The following is a 15,455-nucleotide window of genomic DNA, read 5'->3' on the forward strand; positions in this document are numbered from 1 at the left end:
ACTATTTCTATTCTTGCATTATTCCTTTCTAATATTGGCCCACTTTAGCAAGTCTATGTTTGAGAGTGCTCGCGTTTTAGATAGAGTTTCCCCACTGGCTATGTTAACATTTCCTTGGTTCTACAATCTTGGTGATTATTATTTTAAAGAAGTCACCTACCCCACCAAGAATGGGTTTACCATCATTTATTGAATTCTATACCTAGAGTGAGACACTTGCTACTATAAGGTACCATTGTAATGAAAATGAACAGGAATTCCCAGACAGCGAATGACTAAGCCAAAGGGTAGGACTAGGCTTTATATCTTTTCAATTTCCTGACAGTGCTTTCTAAAAGGGCCCCAGCAGAAATCTTTCGGGAATATTGCAAAAACCAGAAACAACTTAGGAGGTGCCCAGCACAGGAGCGGCACGTGGTACAGCTTCTTGTCCCAGCCTTGGCTCTGAAGGAGACCTGGCAGCCTTTGGTGAGGGTGCCCAAGACTCCCCAGGGCACTCTCTGTCCTTCCTGCTCCCAGAGTGCAGCAGGGCTGCCCATCACTGTCCTCAGGAGGGCGCCTTTCTTCTTTAAGGTTCTACCAAGAGCGGAGAGACTACCAAGGGGCAATGGTTCACGGCTGTCAGGTCACTTAGAATGGCAAACTGAAAACCATGTTCTTGGGCATAACGTTAAAAAGAACATGGCGAAAATAAACCGGGCAAGCTATTCCTGAAAATCTCCTTTGCCTCTGAAATCCAACTCATCTGAATCATCTTCTGACTCAGAGTCATCAGCGTCCATGCTTTCCCATAGGCAAATCAAGAACAAAACAAAACAAAAATTCGTCTACTTGAAGCTCTCTTCCTGTTTAGGTTTGAGAAAGAACGTGTCTGACGTTTTTCTAGGAAGATATGAGTACAAATACTTGCCTCACTGAGTCAGCGGGCGCCCTGCTTTCTCTCCCCGGTGCCTTTCAGCACTCACCACTGACTTTCCATTTCAAGGCTGCATCACAGTGCAATTTTGAGACATTTTACACGGCAGTGAAACACAACACGCGCAGAGCCACGATACACATAATTCAATTAAAGTCATGATAACAGGAACAGCCATGACCACATGCACGTGCTGGCAGGCCGTCAACTGTTGCTGCTGCCTGGCAGCAGGCAGTTGAGGGTGCCGCTGTCTGTCTGAACGGCAGACCAGGGCGTACCGTACCAGGCCTTTTCTCCCTTGGAATTACGGCCTGAGCTCATCAGTTCCATCCTGGGAGAATAAAAGCCACTCTTGCTACCCTCTCTCCTGCAAAGGAAAAGGGTTCTGCTACTGGTGTCCAGGCAGTGACAACACCATGACCCCTACCTGAAAGGTCTATTTAGTTTGAATCCTCCTGAGGGGATAAGCAGCTAATATTTACTGAACAGCTGTAACGTAGCCTGCCCCAACTCCCAAGTCACTTCTATGCAGCAGACATAATTCTCAAGGTTAACTCTGCAAGGTGGTGCCAGCATCCGGATTTGCAGGTTAGGAAGCAGGCTCGGGATGGAGTAACTTGCCCCAGCTCACACAGTTAGTAAGGTGGGAGGCCGTAGTGCAAACCTGGGGCCGTGGGACTCAGCACCCAAGCTTAGCCAACGGCATCACACAGTGCACACATCCAGTACTGAGCCAAAGGGAGAGGAGAGGCGACACACCTCCAGAGGGCTCCCTGCCATCCTCCCACCCCCGGCCCCTCACGGGCTCCAGGCCTGTGGTGAGAACAGGCGTGAATATGGATACTGGGGACTTAGCAATGGTCCTGCAGTCCCTCTTCATTATTTCTGCACTTGCACAATTTGCTTAATTCCTTTCCCCTGGATAACGACAGCCCTCTTAATTACGTTCCCCTGAGGTGAGCTGCAACTAATTGGAAATGAGTCAGGTGAAAGAACGGGACACCGGCTGCTCACAGACATCAAATACAGCTTCCCGAGGGCGCGCCCAGCCCCGGGTGGGCAACACCTCCTTGACATCAGCAAGGAACACAGCATAGGGCAGCCCAGGGATCTGCACAGGCCACTGCTGTTCCTTCTGTGCCCCACGTAAAAGCAGAGCTAACGTGGCGGTCTGCACACTGCGGTACGCAGCTTACCTCTCCAAGGCCCAGGCGCGCCACGTTCCTAACCAAATACCCCGTCAGCCACAGGGATCCCACAAGACCTTCCTCGCTTCGCTGCTCCCTTCCAGGGAAAGGAAAACCCTGGAAGGGGTCTTACTCATTTGCGTTCTTTACCTCTTTCTCGTGTTTGAAAAGAACCAAAAGCATAAATGCAGCTTGTCTTATGTTTTCATTCTGCTCATAACAAGGTCTGGACAAAAGAACAGGAGAAGGAACCAGAACAAAGACCATACAACACGTCTCAGAGAACACAAACAGCCATGGTTTGGGTCTGAGCGCGACCAGACAGACGCCCTGTGGGCTATCAGAAGGGCTAACAGAAGGGCTGATGCTGCACAGGGCTGGTAAGAGCAGCCAGCGCTGACCGCGCCTTCACCATGAGCCAGTGCTGGGTGGGTGGGGTTTCCAGGCATCTTCTCATTGGGTCCTCGGGACAAGAGACCAGGGAGGTAGTGTTGGTATCATCATTTCCCTGAAGAAGAAATGGAGCTTGGGGAAGTTAGGGGACTCATCTGAAGTCACGCTGCTGCTAAGCAGCAGAACTGGGGCTGGAACCCAGCTCCAATATCCTGAGATAAAACGAGCTCAGGGCGGGCACTGCGGCGTAGTAGGTTAAGCCTCTGCCAGTGGCCGCGTCCTATAAGGACGTCGGTTCCCATCCCAGCACCCTGCTGATGGCCTGGGAAAGCAGTGGAGGATGGCCCAAGTGCTTGGGCCCCTTGCACCCAGGTAGGAGACGTGTTAAAAGCTCCTGGCTCCTAGCTTCGCATTGGCCCAGCTCTGGCCATTGCTGCCATTTGGGGAGTGAACCAGAGGATGGAAGACCTCTCTCTCTCTCTGTAACTCTGCCCCTCAAGTAAATAAACAAATCTTAAAAACCAAAACCAAAACCAAAACCCAAAAAACCACCTCACTGTTTCCCAGGAGATCAGCATTCACACAGCTCCCAGAGGACTGGGCCTGCAGACTTGCCACATTCTGAGTGCCCCTCCCCCCCTCCCACCCTTCATCTGAGGCTTAGTCTCATGCTGTCCCTGTAGGCCTCAAATCCATTCTTCCTCAAAGTCTGTGCTAGGTGCTTCTCAGGTCACTCAGGGGTTGCTCATGCCACTCTTTGGAGGAGCTCCTGCTTGGGTTACCCACTCAGCATTAAGCAGGTGTTGCTTTGAATGGCTCTCGTAAGCACGCACTCTGGTCACAGTGTTTCTGCGCCTACCCCTCCCCCCTCCCCCAGTCATGTGCAGGGCAGGAAGAATACAGACAGCCGAGCCACTAGCTACTAAGCCCATTTATCAAGGGCTGTGTGGGAGGATCTAATTATCTTCTCTAATACAATCCAACTTATTTTCTAGAATAAAAAAGGTCCTGGGGCCAGTGTTGTGACATAGTGGATAAAGCTGACACCTGCAATGCTGGCATCCCATATGGGCACCAGTTAAAATCCCAGCTGCTCCACTTCTGATCTAGCTCCCTGCTAATATGCCTGGGAAAGCAGTGGAAGGTGGCCCAAGTGCTTGGGCCCCTGCACCCACGTGAGAGACCCGGAAAAAGCTCCTGGCTTCAGTATGGCTTAGCCCTGCCAGTTGTGGCCATTTGGGGAGTGAACCAGCAGATGGAAGACCTCTCCTTCTCTGTAACTCTGCCTTTCAAATACTTTTTTTTTAAAGGTCCTATCAGGAACTTGCCCATGGCCACCCTGTTTATAGTGATTATAGCCCAAGTACTTCCACTTCAGGGTCTCTTGCTCTACACTTACTTAACACCAATCAGCATTCTACAGCCAGTTGAAAGTTACTTGATAATTATAGCTCAAAAATACAATAACAAATGGACTCACAGAGTAAGACAATCATAGCCTTATTTATGTTACCAGCTGGGACTGACACTTTTTTTGTTGTTATTCTGAACAAATTTTAAGGCAATTTTTTGAAATATGCTCCATACAGTAACAAAAGTAGAAGAAATAGGGGCAAATGGGGAAAAGATGGAAGCCGCAGTGAGGTTAGAATTTCACTTCATACTATGATGCCTGCAAGTTTGGCTCTAAGCACTCCTGGCTGCCAACCCAGTGAGGGAAATAAGATCGTTAGGGCAGTGTGTGGTGTGTCCACAGGAGAAAAATAAACTTTATGGAGGCTCCAGAAGAGTGGAAAAAGAGAAAACCACCGTCTCCTGCTGCATCACTGTGGGCTTAGTGTTTTCCACGTGGCCACTCAGCAAATACGTGGCAGGCACAGCACCAGGGGAAAGGGCAGGGAAACAGATGTGGGCTTTGCCTACTGGAAGCCCACAGGCAGCAGCTGACCCAGCAGGTGAAGGACTGGACAGGCAGAGACTCCCAGGGTGCTGTGGGGTTCAGCACGGGAGGGCTGAGATCACCTCATTTCATCTCCGCTGCAACCCAGAAGGCTGAGCTCCAGAATTCAGAGAGGGACCCAGGGCTCCAGAGGGGTCACGACTTCATCAAGGGCAGAGCTGGCGGGAGGCAGCAAACACGCCTTGAAAAGCAGAGCCTGCGTGAACGCCATGAGTTAGACCAGCTCTTCCAGGGAGGAAAGGTACTTAGCCTCAATTCCGGTCTCCACTTCTAGTCTTCCCTGATTCAGCAGCCACATCGTGATGAGGATGCACCGGGGGTGGGGGGTGGGGCGGCAGGAGAGGAGGCGGGGGCTGCTGCGCCGCCCTTTGCGAGTCTGGTAGTCAGAGCACCGGGCCTCTGACGGTGGCGGTAAGCTCACCGTGAGCAGGGATTCGGCCTGCAGAGGTCTGCTAACACGAGACACACGCTTATCACTGGCACCAACCAGTGCAAGAGGGAGGACGACGCCCTCTGATTGTGGCTGTGCAGCATCCCGGGGGTGAGGGTAGTGGCGATGTCTTCTAGAGCTCCAAGCCACGGGACCCACGTGAAATGCACACACACACTACTAAGGTAATGCCTGGATGGAAACCTGGGCCTGCAGGAGCCTGCCCTTTGTGCCACTTCAGTCTACCGGAAGGAGACGTCTCAGGAAACGTCAGGAAGGGGTCCCAGGCTAAGACCACTGCAGCAGGAGACGTTAGTCACAGAGCAGAGGTCAGCAGACAGGGCCCTCGGCTGCCGCAGAGGCCTCGCTGAGAACCGTCACGGCCAGAGGCAGCTGCACAGGGCCAGTCTCAGGCTGGGAGCCACCAGCAGCCCGACACACAGGTAAAAGTGCAGGAAGACGTGAGGTACCAAAGAAGTGAGAAGGGAAAGAAGTTTATGGAGAAATAAATGAAGAGAATAAGATAGATTAATGCAAATGATGATATTGTTTTCCCAGGACTACAATATTCCATAAGCAAGATGCAGGGCATGGAATACCTTGTTCTCCCAGGTGCTCAGGGTTTCAAACGCTTGCGGGGAAGACAAGGCCACGCTTGCTGTGAGATCACAGACATCCTAATACTGTGCTGCTGTTTCACGTCATTTCCCGGTGCCAACAACCGAGAGGGCCAGGGACATGGACCCTGCCCCGCAGGGACTTGCTCTGCTGCTGAAGCACCCTGGGACCCTGCTGTTGCATGGTCCATGGCTCCTGCCTTATGGGGACTGATAGCAAGACAACTTGGATGCAGCGACCACACTACACTGCGCCTCAGGAGGCCCAGTTTCCTAAGTGTTGGATTCAAGCACACTTCCAGGTCTGGGAGGAGCACAGAATTACATAAAGAATGTGTCACAAGAAACGGAAAACCAGGCCAGGGTTTGGGCGGAAGTCAGGGCCAGCTAAGCCCCTCGGAGCTGGCTGCTGCCCCCTCCCATCTCCAGCAGCAGTGTGGACATTAGGAAGGTGGGACAGGCAGGGCAGGTGCAGAGGCTGGGGTGCAGATGGAGTAGTCAAGAGTGGAGATCATGTGGGTGGGTAGGCTGTGGGCAGGAGAGTCCCCCAGGTGCAGGTGGGTCACTCTCACGTGAAAGGCACACTGTGCCCCCTTTAGCCCTGGCCTATCATTCAAATATGGCTTGTTCCCACAAAAACTCACGTTGAGCCTGACTTCCTCAATGGCGCAGTGTCAGGAAGTGGGGCCCTGCAGGAGGTGTTTGGGTCATGGTGGCGGAGCCCTCGTGAAGAGATTCCTGCCACCTTCCGGGACTCATCAGTTCCCTCTCTCACTTCCTTTCTGGCGAGGAGACCTCTCTGCTGCACTTGCCTTTCCACCATGAGGCCCTCACCAGAAGCTGAACAGATGCGGATGCCATGCCCCTGCCTTCCAGAGCTCTGAGCCCAGAAAAGCCTTTTTTTTTTTAATTTTTTTTTTTTTTGATAGGCAGAGTGGACAGTGAGAGAGAGAGACAGAGAGAAAGGTCTTCCTTTGCCGTTGGTTCACCCTCCAATGGCCGCTGCGGCCGGCGCGCTGCGCTGATCCGATGGCAGGAGCCAGGAGCCAGGTGCTTTTCCTGGTCTCCCATGGGGTGCAGGGCCCAAGCACTTGGGCCGTCTTCTACTGCTTTCCCAGGCCATAGCAGAGAGCTGGATCTGAAGTGGTGTAGCTGGGACTCGAAACAGTGCCCATATGGGATGCCGGCACTGCAGGCGACAGCTTTACTGGCGTTGCCACAGTGCTGGCTCCATATACATTCTTTTGAAGGGCTAAAAATATTTTATAACAAGAATATATTATCTTATTGACAACAATAAAGGATGTATTTCCAATGCAGCTTCCTGCTAATGCACCTGGAAAGGCAGTGGAGGACGTCCCAGGTCCTTGGGGCCCTGCACCCACGTGGGAGACCCAGAAGAAAGCTCCTGGCTTTGGATCGGCTCAGCTCAGGCTGTTGAGGCCATTTGCAGAGTGAACCAGTAGGTGGAAGACCTCTCACTCTACCTCTCTCTGTAACTCTGTCCTTCAAATAGATAAATCTTTAAAAAAAAAAAAATACACCATGGATCTGGAATTAGGCAGTGGTGAGATTAATCACATTAAATATATAGTGAATTAGATAGCTGGAATATAACACAAACCGCTGAATTACATACTTTTTAAAAGGTAAACTTTATGGTATGTGAAGTATATTTCAATGAAAAAAATGTAATGGAGGACTTGAAAAGATAGTTTTCCTGCAGAATCTATGGTGGGGATAGAGATTCCCACAGAATCTGTGGCCCAGGTAATGCAAAGAGCCCAGTCTCTCCTTTCTGCCACTTCCCACCCAGCAAACATTTACTTAGAAATCGTCCAAAGTTTGCTCCCCAGGCTCTTGGCACTTAGTTCTGGGTGCTTCTGAGGGAAATGAGAGTGCATCTCACTGAGGACCCCAGGGGCTGCCATCAACTAAGGACTTCTCTCCGTGAGCTCTTTACATAGAAGGAGGCTTTCAGCTACGTCCCTGGTAATGGCTTTGCTGCTCAGGAAAAGAGTGTCCAGGGAGGTTCTGTGACCCTCCACAGTCACATACTTGGTAGGAACACAGTCCGGACTTGAACTCAAGACTCTGACTTCCACGCCTGAATCTTTCAGCAGCTCTTCAAATCTCAGGGTCAAGTTCACTCAAGTGTTACTGCAGGATTTATCTAGTGATCTGGAATTTCCAATTATTCAACCAACACACTTTTTTGGGGGAGCATAATATCTGAACTTTAGGCCCATCAGAGACCCAACTTCCCTCCTTCTGCCTGAGCCTGAAATCCTGGTCCTCAATCCTTCCAGCCCCCCGTGAGGAGCTCACGATGGTGCCGCCCCTGAGCAGGAGGCCACTCTTGTCTCTTGACGTTTCTTAGCTCCAAACGAAACAAGCCCAGAAGCAAAGCTCTGTTCTCCCATTCTTGCCCGGACGCCCAAGTTCCTCTGTGAGGTTGTGCCTTTTCAATCCGGAACCTTCAATGAGCTCCTATCTTCCTGCATGCAGACTGAGGACTTCAGAGAAAATGGAAATGACCCAACTCTTGCATATTTGCTGGAATTCAATCTAACATAACCTACATGAGTAGACTATGAGTGTTGGGTATTTAGTAGGGAAAGGAGCAACACCTATCCTCCTAACCCACTTTCATTGTATCTGGGTTTTGTGGATTTCAACTGTATTTTGTTGGATCGTTTCTATACATACACTTCTACACACATACGCATTAATATATAGTCACTGTAGATGCATCTGTATTGTCATGAATTAACATGAAGACAGTGCCTACTTACAAAGCCCTGGCTTTGTGTCAGTTGTAATTACTATTCACCTTTGACACAACACAAAGTCAGCTCAGAGAGACTCAGGGGCTATAAAGCTAGTAAATGGGGAAGCCAGGGTCAAGGTCAGGTTTTTCTGTTTCCACCATACCACACTTTCATTTGACATCTGTCTCTGCCAGCAAGCATATCAACAGCTCTTAATTTAGCATTGATTTATTCCATATGCAAAATTTCATGGTATTGATAAAGACAGCAATTAGAATGGACGCAGCTCTGATGAACTGGAAGTCACCTCACAGCTGTGTCCCGACTGTGGTTCCATCACCCACGTGGACTGTGCACCTGGTGTTTGGACGTCTTTCAGATTTTTTGCTGAAAATCCTAGACAGAATACACAATGCAGCATTTGGGGGTTGATTCAGAACCCTGCCTACAGCGCAGATAAAGGACCTAGAACCAGTATCACACAGAATCTGAGCAGCCCTACGCAGAGATGGAGAACAGCTTCCAGAGTACTCTGGACACACAATTCGACTTTAGAAAGCTAAATGCAAAAATCCATGCCTTAACTGGGCAAAACCTATTATTTTTCTGTTCAATCCTGCCCTCAGAAAGCATCAGGAATCAGCAACTAACAAGGCTCTTGACCTAGCTGTCCTTTGGCAGAAAACATGAACTTGTCTTGATTTGCTCTGAAAACATTTTATCAGAAAGGTGTATGTACAAGTGCCTGGAATAACCCCAATACATCACCAGTTGGGAACCTGGTTGTGGTCCCTTTTTAGGACAACTTCTGAAGGAGGAAGGGAGAAGAAGGAATTTGCAAGGGAAATACCATATGGCTTCTACTGGGACATTTTATTAGCAAAATTTAATTAGCATAGTGCCTGGAACATAATAAGTGCCCTATAAATATTTGTTGAATGAATGTATAATTAATGAATGACAACATACGTCTACAATTAGCAAGTCATCAAGGAGCCTACAGAAGAATTTCTTCATCAAATCTTGGTGATGTGTCCAACTTCCTCTCTAACACTCTGAAGGATATGAGTAAGGAAAGCTTTAGCATCAGACGGCCTTGGATTTAAACTGCGGGCTCCACCACTTCTTAGCCATGTGACAGTGGGTAAGTCATCAAACTCCTCTGAGCCACAGTTTCCTAACGTACACAGTGGAGCTTGGTTTTGAAGACTGGCAACGACGTTTATAAAGCGCTTGCCACAGACACTATACCCAACAGCGGTGACTGTTATTAGGAAAGGGAACCTTCATTCTCATAGGCCTCTTGTTCCAGAAATAGGAAGGCTTTCCCAGTATTGGCCAAGGCCAGGGCTGCCATCAGATAAGGTAGGGAACATTCTTGCGTTCACTTTCAAAGTCAAGAGAATGGCACAGATCTAAAGTAGAAAGGAACCAGCAGCACATGTTTTTAAATATTCATAAGGGCTGGAAATGTCTTACTCCTTTCGTTTTCTCTGCCATCTGCTTTTGTTTCTTTTCTTTTCATTCTTATGCCACAGCTGCAAATGAAAACAACCATACAATAACTCAAGTTAAATAAAAAAAAAATCAAAATAAAAACAATCTGAGGGGTAAAAAGAGAAGATGAATTAAAAAGTTTTCCCCTGAGCTCACAAGGCAGCAGAAGTAAGAATAACATTTGAGGGGAGTTAAACCTTCTGGAAACCAAAATCCAGGTCCCATATTTATGATGGTGGTGAAGAGAGCCATCACCACTGACTGACCGGCCCCTGAGTGTGAACTGATGAGTAATACTTCCCACAGTCACTCTTTGGAGCAGGTGTCACGCACCTGCTAGTTAGAGACATTGCTAGTTAGAGAGGCAATGCAGACTTTTAATGGTTATATTGCTAATAAGAGACGAGACTGAAATTTGAATCCAGGTCTAAATGCATCTAAAACCCAGGCACTCTCCATTGTACTGCCATCTCCAAAAATGGGAAGAGACAAAAAAAATTAATTTGGGCAATATTTAGAGGAGACCATTTGTCCTAAACTGATTTATGCAGATAATTAAAATCTGTGATTATAGCTCTAATTAAAGTTAACTCAGATAATTAGTTGCTGTATTTGTGAATGTGCAATTAGAGTCTTCCACATAATTGTAGGGTTTTCAGTATCATATTTTCCATTTATTAGCTACATGCAAACCAGAGCGTTGCTCTGCTGGTCTCCAGTCTACCAAAAGCTGCGATAGAGCTTTTTGGGTCTTTGGACCCAAAGACCATGACCTGTGATACCAACAGCAGGGTTTGGGCTTGACCGTGTCTTTGTCCAGAAGTCAGCGAACACCTCATCTTCAAGCACAATGCCGAAAGCTCTTGCGGCCCACACTGTTGTCCTGAAAACTCCTAGCTGCAGTGTACCTGCAGAAAAACTGGCAGCAGTGGTCCTCATGTGTTAATTACACTTGCGAAGTCTATTATGCATAGAAAGGGCACCTGCTGGCAGCGAAAATGACTAGAATCCGCCCTTCCTGTGCAGCAAGTAAATTGAGAGTTCATTTCTACAGGAGATAATAGTTTTCAGATTCCATTTCGTGTATCCCCTGCATGGGGACGTACTTAACATTTAAATCATCCATAGAGGAACAAACCTCCTTCAAATTCACATGTTCCAGGCCCCTCGCACTTTACTTAGAATTGCTAGTTATCCCTGCTGGCTCTTGCCACTGAAGATTCAGCTCCACGGTGGTGAAGGTCCCCAAGCACAACAGAATCAAGTGATTAGCATCGACTCAAGTTTCATGACATTTGTAGTTTCTGAGCAAAGCGGTGGTAGCAGGCTGAAGGTGATCAAATGAAGCCTTGATTGGAGGAGCTGGCTTTCTCTCTTGGGGTCTCCCATTTCATCATTCTTACATCTTGCAGCTCACAAACAGACAGCATTTCCCACTGGCCTGTAATCGTCCTTCGGTCAAACGTCAGGAAGTTTTTCCATGAGCACTAGAGGCTGGGAGAGCGGCTGCTGCCACCTGGACACAGAAGCCTGCAAAGCACAGCCTCGTCACGAACCCTACCAGGGCATGGAGTCTTCACTCGGAATCTTCTGGAGTGGAAATGCGGGGTGACGAGGGCTTTAGCAGCCTTCCCTTGGCAGCTCGCCCTGCCAGCTCCACTGCCCTCAGGCAGGCTGGTGACACAGTTCTTGAGAGTGCCAGGGTTGGAGACGAAGCTGGAAAAGAGGATCTTGGATCCCTTTTCACAGGAAAGAGTAAAACATCTAATAAATCCTCTCTGTGAACACAGAGGGATGAGGCGGCAGCTGGACAGAAGTAACACCAGAATGCTCAATGGCTACTTGCAATAGGTGTGAGGTGGAAAGTCTCCACGTGCTTTGTATTTTGCTTTCCGTAATCTCAAATCTCTCTACAATGAAGGACGGAGTTTAATCACTGAAAACTTTCATTTGAAAAAAATGTTTACTCAAGCAATGTTAAATTTATATTCTTAATTCCATTTTTTTCATGAACGTTCCAAAGTTCCTTTGGATAACTCATTTTTGTGGTGTGTTATATGTATGCTTGGACATATAATTCTTGTTGTCTTCATAAAAATAAAATCTTATGGTACATAATGTCTATACTGGGACAAGCTGCTACACCTCTAGTGGCCTTGGCTTACCCATCTGAGAAACAGAGCTAATAATGCGTGCCTTGCAGGGTTGCTGGAAGAATTAAAGGAGACTAGGAATGTAAAAGGGGTCTAGGAGCTGATCAGCAATAACAGCTACTATATGGTTATCCCTGAAGTCACTGATGGAGCATCCTCCTCTCTACAGTTCTGGGAATACGAGTGGCTGGTTTTCAACGAGCTAACAAAAGGGCCAATCAAAACTGCCCAAATAAAGGAATGCTAACCTTGTGCTGTCTGGCCTAAGTTTGGCATAGGGACTGCACTGACTCTCCCCACCACACCTACAGCGAACCACTGTGCCCCAAGGCGTTCCTGGCAGAAGCAGAGCGGGGAGAACCATGGGAGGGTCTCCTCTAGGGCACTCAGAGACTGCCCTCTGAGCACTGCGGGACTGTAGTGAATGCGAGGGGAGCGGGGGCTGTGTCTCTCTTCTTAGGAGCAGGGGTAGCATTTTCTTTATTAGGGCATGAGCCTAGGAAGGTGCAGAAGTCTACTAGGGGAGAAAGCAGGCAGCAGGTTCTCTGTGCCCAAGGGGACACTCTGTGATTCTGTCTCGGAGGTCATATGGCCCCTTGCTGTCTTTTTTTTTTTTTTTTTTTGACATTTATTTATTGAAATTCAGAGTTAGAGAGAGAGGGAGAGACAGAAAAAGAGATTTTCCATCTACTGGTTCACTCCCCAAATGACTTTGGCTTGGCCAAGACTGGGTCAAGCCATAAGCCAGGAGCCTGGAACTCTATCTGCATCTCTCACGTGAGTGGCAGGGGCCCAGGTACTCGGGCCATCTTCCACTGCTTTCCCAGGCGCACTAGTAGGGAGCTGGATCAGAAGTGGAGCAGCAGGATTTGAACCACCAGCTTACTCTGCTGCACTATGCCAGTCTCTGCTTCTCTCGTTTTGTTTTCTCTCTCCCCTTCCTCGGGGGTGAGTTCTGCACCTTCTCCCCTCCAGCTCCTCTTGTCTCCTTCTTCCTTCCTGAGTGTCAGCATCTGCCTCTGCCTCTGCCTCTGCCTAGCTGGTTTTGGAAGTTCAGCCAGGACACTAAGTGCAAGCCAAGGTTGAGATTAAGGAAAGGGGTACTGGAGCACAGTCGTGGGGAGGGGGAAGTGGTGAAAAGGGGAGTTTAACGATACCAGGAGGGCAAATGTCAAGGAGGGTCTCTCTATGCCCAGAGTAAGTCAAGGGCTTTGGATAGACCCCCAGGGTCAAGGGGGAAGGAGAAGAAAGGCACTGAGGAACAGGCCTTGGGACAGGAGGAAGGCAGCTGTGAGAACACGGGGCAGTGGTCTCTCTTCTCACCAGAATGGGGCAGGCTCGGGGAGCCCAGCTCTAGGTCAGGTGCATGGTTGGAAAGTGAGGGTTTGGTGATGACTGTGGACAGAGAGCAAGCTGAGGTCCAACAGAGCCACTCTAGTGCCTGCCCTCTGCAATGGCGTCCATGCTTGCTCCAGCAGAATCTGCCACACACGGAGCACATAAGATGACACGGGGGTGTCCAGGGTGGGAGCCAAGGCCAGGAGAGCAGGTGCCTCCAGGGGACAGGTGGGAAAACCCTGGGACAGTTCCTCTCTCGGGCATCTCAGCAGCTTATAGGAATAATCTGTTTGTGAGCCTGTCTTCTACATTCAATGTGGGAGTCCCCTGCACTGTGCAATGGGCCTGAGACACAGCATCAGCAAACATTTGCTGACACTGCAAAAGCTCACCAAGGTCCAGAGCAGACAGGAAGATAGAAGCCGAAGGGGGTTGGAGAAGGGGCAAAAGGGAGAGGGAGTGATGAAGGAAGGAGAGGGTACAGACATAGAGGGGAGCGCGAAGGTGAGAGGCCAAGAAGGAAGTCAGAATTAGAGGGGAGGGCACTGTGGTGTAGCAGGTGAGGTGCCAACATCCCATATGGGCACAGGGCTAAGTCTTAGCTGGTCTACTTCCCATCCAGCTCCCTGCTAATGTGCCTGGAAAAGCAGAGGAGGATGACCCAAGTACTTGGGCCTCTGCACCCACATAGGAGACCCAAAAGAAGCTCTTGGCTCCTGGCTTTGGACCAGCCCAGCTCCAACTGTTGAAGCCATTTAGAGAGAGAACCAGTAGATGGAGGATCTCAATCTCTCTGTGTGTTTTTCCCTCTCCCTCCTCCTCTCTGTAACTCTGCCTTTCAAATTAATAAATCTTAAAAAAAAAAAAAAAAAAGAATTAGAGGGAAGAACTTGAAGTCAGAGAAGTGGGCACCAAGAGAATCACCAATGGTTAAAGGACACAAAGTGTGTCCCCCTGCTGGAGGGCTGACTGCCTTTCAGGCCATAAGCTGCTTTTGTACAGATGTTATCTTATTTCATCCTGGAAACAACGTGAGGAATCAGGTCCGGTGTTTTTAGCCTTCTGTAGATAAGGAGAGAAATGGAGAGAGGTGAGGTCACTCTCTGTAAGCGGCATAGCTGGGCAGCAAAGGAGCTGGGGCAGGGTCTCAGATGTCCTCTCTCAGCCCCACCCTTGTTGGCAAGGGGGTGACCTCCCCTCAGACGACAATGGACAGCCACTGTGAGCCCAGGGGGAGGAGCCGGAGGCCAATCGCATGGCTGCTGGAACCTCTGAGGAAGGTGGGGAAGGGAATGGAGAGGGGTGGATGTCAAGACAAGCAGGTGACAGTGACAGGGAGAGGAGTCCCGGGTGCTGTACTAGGAACCGAATGGCAGGCGGAAGCATCACCAGGCCATGATCGTGGGGACGGCCGTCTGATAGTTTGGAGCCTGGAAGCGGCAGAACAGCTTCCACGGAGCGGTCAGCACTCCGTGAATTCTCAATGGCAGAAGAGATGCCTGGGGACCCGAGAGCGGGGAGGGTCAAGGAGGGGCCCTGTGGTGCAGACGCTCCCCCGAGGACAAGAAGCCCAAGTATTTGATGTAATAGGGTGAATTGGCCTTTTCTGTCGGCAAACAGCTCAATATCTCCTCCTTCCTCCAGAAGAGATGGGAAATAAAATCAAGACCAGCAGCACCTGGACATCACCACTCACTGAAAAACAAAAAGTCTCCCAAGTCCAGGGAGATGGAGTGAATAACCACCTGATGGACTGAGAAGAAATTTAAAGTAAGCCAGGGCTACATCTTCCATGTGGCGGGATACACATGGCCTCCTAAGAGGTGGGAGAAAGTCATGGATAAGACCCTTGCTGAGAAAAACACGGAACCCAAAGAGAACTCGGCCAATTCCCTGAGCGTCGGGTACCAGATGGGGCCTGCTGACTCCCCTCAGGTGGTCCTGAGCCGTATCTTTGCAAAGCCTACCAGCCCCGCACATTCCAAGTGGCAGTGCCTGTGGAATGACTGGACACCCGAACCTTCCGAGTGAGATGATTACAAAGCAGGCTGGGGATCCCAGCAAAGACTTCAGCCGACCTGGACTCAGTAATCAGTCTGACCCAACGGCAAACGTCCCTCAGCGACAGGGCTGTGACCCCCCCTCCAATGGGTCCCTTTTCCCCTTGTCCAGCAGGTAGGAAGCACCGTCCCT

General features: G+C 49.5%; 1 protein-coding gene across 11 annotated transcripts in view; it reads right to left on the reverse strand.

Annotated features, from left to right (window-relative positions):
- DENND1A (DENN domain containing 1A) overlaps positions 1 to 15,455 on the reverse strand; it is a 555,776-nt gene that overhangs the window by 207,030 nt on the left and 333,291 nt on the right. The gene's annotated exons all lie outside the window — the stretch shown is intronic.

The sequence above is a fragment of the Oryctolagus cuniculus genome, chromosome 1 (assembly GCF_051225735.1).
Source record: "Oryctolagus cuniculus isolate XC-2025 breed Fujian yellow rabbit chromosome 1, ASM5122573v1, whole genome shotgun sequence".
NCBI lineage: Eukaryota > Metazoa > Chordata > Mammalia > Lagomorpha > Leporidae > Oryctolagus > Oryctolagus cuniculus.